Source organism: Juglans regia, chromosome 15 (assembly GCF_001411555.2).
Source record: "Juglans regia cultivar Chandler chromosome 15, Walnut 2.0, whole genome shotgun sequence".
NCBI lineage: Eukaryota > Viridiplantae > Streptophyta > Magnoliopsida > Fagales > Juglandaceae > Juglans > Juglans regia.
The window spans coordinates 14896185-14900135 of record NC_049915.1 but is presented as its reverse complement, the minus strand read 5'-3'; the positions used below and the strand labels follow the sequence as shown (position 1 = coordinate 14900135).

The 3951-nt window shown below is 33.5% G+C and overlaps 1 long non-coding RNA gene across 1 annotated transcript; it reads right to left on the bottom strand.

The window, feature by feature from the left end:
• Positions 1 to 742: 742 nt before the first annotated feature.
• Positions 743 to 1781, bottom strand: LOC109013634. The gene is made up of 2 exons (XR_001999608.1): positions 1307 to 1781; positions 743 to 1150 (listed from the first exon to the last, which is right to left on the bottom strand). It is a non-coding gene; the product is annotated as an uncharacterized LOC109013634 (long non-coding RNA).
• Between the last annotated feature and the right edge of the window lie 2170 nt (positions 1782 to 3951).

Below are 3951 nucleotides of genomic sequence, written 5' to 3'. Positions count from 1 at the left end.
ATAATAAATATTATAAAATATTTGTAAATAGTTATAAATAAAAATTAAAATAGATTTATGAATCTTATTGAAAATATTTTAAATTATTTGATATGTAAAATATTTTTAAAAATATAAAAATATTTGAAAAATATTGAAGATACTCTGACATCCAAATATAGCCCAAGTGATTGATAGGAGACACTTTGTATGCTCGACCACTTTTTAGGGCTCGTTTGTTTTCAGAGATAAGATGAGTAGAGATTAAAGTTAAAAAGTTAAATAAAATATTATTATAATATATTTTTTAATATTATTATTATTTTAAAATTTAAAAAAATTAAATTATTTATTTTATTTTTGTGTGAAAATTTAAAAAAATTATAATGATGAAGTGGGATGTTTTTAAAAAATAAATAAGGCCTTAATGTGAATAGGTAGTAGCTGGCTAGAATTTTGGGCCAGTTTCCTATTAATTGAGATCAGTTTTTTTTTTATTTTATTTTTAGTAACAAAAACCAATCAAATTATAAATAAATAATAAATGTCATTAAAAAAAAAATATGCTGGACCTTTCTTATGCTCATTGGGTTGACCATGAATCTGGGGAAAAGATTGTTTTTTTTTAAAAAAAAAAATAACAATTATGAAGAACTGAATGATATTAGGAAAAACAATTATGAAGAACAATTATAAAGCAATATTAGGAAAAAAAAATAATAAGAACTGAATGATATAAGTGGAGCAATTAAGAAAAAGAAACGACGACAAATATAGTTTCTTAAATATTAAAGCTAGCTAGCACAATTAAAGCGGGCACTATTTCATGATTTTAATGGAGATGGAAGATGAAATCATGAAATCTCTGATCAATTAAAGCTATATATATAGTGCCGATAATTCAAAAACCAGATCGTCTCTGGTTCTCTCTCCCTCTTCAACCGTGGCTGTCTCTCTCTCTGTGGTTCTCCATGGCACCGAACAAAACCTCTAAGCTTAGCAGTTGCCATCGATCGAGGGCCCCTCGTCCACGAGGTATGGTGCCTGTCCTTAGCTCCTCCGTGAGTCAAATCACTGCCAAGGATAGTCTTGCCCAGCCACCTAAAAGTGATGCAGCGTCGTACTCCTCAGCCCAGATCCGCCGTTGTGATCAGTAGGAGCACCAAAGAACCTTAATAAAAAAAAAACTTTGTTCAAACCAGTTCATGAACCTTAATAAAACTTATCTTCAAACCAGTTCGACGGTATGAAAAAAAAACTCAATGATGCAGAATACAAACTTGAAAAGAGAAGTTGCAAAGAAGAGAGATAGAGAGAAGAAGGTCACTTCGGTAAGAGAGATAGATGGTAGCGTCCTGGAGTACAAACTTGGGCTTGCTTGGCTAGAGAATGGCCCAGACAATGAGCGCAGTCACTAGGACGATGAGGTTGAAGATGAGGGTGCCCGCACCTCAATAGAACAAGAAGCACTCTGAGCATTAAGGAAATTGTCGGAAATTATTTAAAGCAAAGTTATAAGGATAGGAGAGAGGTCATTCCAATTCCTTTCCTTCTTGGGTTCGAGCCTGGTAATATTGTTTCTCTCTCTAGGATGAATAGTGGGAAGACATGGAATTCTTGATAAAAGTTGTTGAAAAGAAAGCGTCTATGGCCGCAACTCATCATGATGTCCAGACAGCAACGGGGCGGCAACTCATGTATGTCGTCCTTTACGTGATACTACGCTGTTGAAAGCAAACAAAAGTTACAAGAAAAATGATAATTGTAATCATTAATGCATAAATATCTAGAATTATTTTAAACAAAATGAATAAATATAAATTTTAAATAAATAATAATAATTTTTTAATAATAAAATTCACTCTTTATTAAGATGACTACACGGACTAACCATCAGTACAAGACAAAACTCTATATCCTTGAGTTGGTATCCAGCTAGCTAGAATTCTATTATTTATAAGTCGGTTCGTAAACATATCACTTGCTATAAGATCTATTACAGATATTAGAAAGATCATCAAAACATCAATATTTTTGCGAGTGAGGCTTTCAAATCAGCAATGTTTTGAAAGTATATATGAAGTTTTGCAAATAGAATTTTCTAATATTTAACCTATAGAAAAAGCCAAGAAATAGAATTGGCAGGATACTGCAGAAATCAAGGGAAAAAAAATTCATGCTGCAGTAGTAGTAGGAGCTCCCTTCAGTCCAATGAGCGGGCAAAGGTGGAAGCGGAAGGAGTTGCTACCACTCCATGCAGCTGGCCAAACTTGACATTTTTGTTCTCCTCTCCATATCTTTGATCACTTTCTGCATGCAGTAGTACTTCAGTTGCTGAGTACTGTTGGTGGGAAAACATCAAGGGTAGCCAAAATGCATGAAATGACAGCTCTAGCCGCTCCTCTGCCCTCTAAATTGAACTGGAAGGAGCTCCTTTTACCTTTAGCCTCTCCCTCCCCAGAGTGTTGTTTTCAAGAATTAAGTTGAAGAAGCTAGCTAAGCTGGTATTGGCCTGTCACAGGCTCTTCCTTTTATACAGCTTTTTCACTCACGCGTGAAATATTTTAAGATTACCACACACACGTCACCTACTCATGTCGGCAAAGATTATGATTTATTTTTGGATCAATCCTTTTTATCTTTAGCTCAAATGGGTGGGTTTCTTGGGGGGGTCTTATCAGGATGCATGGAATCATGGATGATCTTTATATACGCCTTGCCTTGCAACCCCAGGGTCACATACACATACATACATATGACTAGCTAGCTGACTACAAGAAACAGCCTCTTTTTCGGCGACACCAAAATGCCACAAAAAGCCATTTTTTCGCTGCAATTAAACATTGCCGACCTGGATTTTTCGCTGCACGTTGGACGCCAACGTTTGGATGCAAATACATTTCAGCAGCGAATTTTATAACTCGACGATAAAAAGTTTTATTTGCTGCACTAGATTGTCGCCGCAAATGAATAAATATTTCGATGGAAAAACATATTTAAAAGCTGCCCACCCCGTTGCAATTAAGTTTTCCCGACGGAAATTTTCGCCGCAAATGTAATAAATTTTGCCGCAATTAGTTTTAATTTTGGTGACGTCATGCCTTTGAGTTTCACCGGCGACTTTAAAAGCGCTGCAAAAAGACATTTATTATGGCGCCGCAAAAAATACTTAGGTTGTTTGCGTCAAATAATTTTTTCGTCGGGATAGTTTATTGTGTCGATGTTTAGGGATGGGCCCCATGATTGATTCCTTTCCTAGTGGACATACTAGGTAGCTTTACATCATGCTGATCATCGTTTGGAACTCATATATTTAGATTAAATTATTTCAGAAAGAGAAATTAATTTGTGCAAGTCTAGGCATGCATATATATAAGCCTAGTTTTAAAAAAATTGGATCTACTCGAAAAATTAATCAACTTTTATGATGGGTCATATAATTTTTTAAAGGACTTTATAGGACGTCTTGAACTTACATTTAACATTATTAAAAAATAATATTTATTTATTCTGTCTAATATCATTATCAAATGATATCATGTTTCCTAGAAAACGCATTATTTTATGTCAATTATGTGTTAATTATATTACTCATATTTACGCATTAACACTCTTGCAATATTCTTACGTACGGGATGTCTCTCTGTACCATATATAGGGGCGCAATATTAATTCAGTAGTTTAAGACTTCGTTTGGTTACTAAACATCTCTCAACTCATCTCAACTCATCATTACAACTTTTTCAAATCCTAACATAAAATATAATAAACAATTCAACTTTTTCAAATCCTAAAATAATAATAATATTAAAAAATAATATTCTAACAATATTTTATCATCTCAACTCAACTCACTTCAACATCTAAACGCAACCTAAGTCTATAGTTATGTGATTAGAGAAGTGTTAAGTCTACACATATTTTAATGTAATAGTCAATATCTATTTTATATGATGAATTACAATATGATGA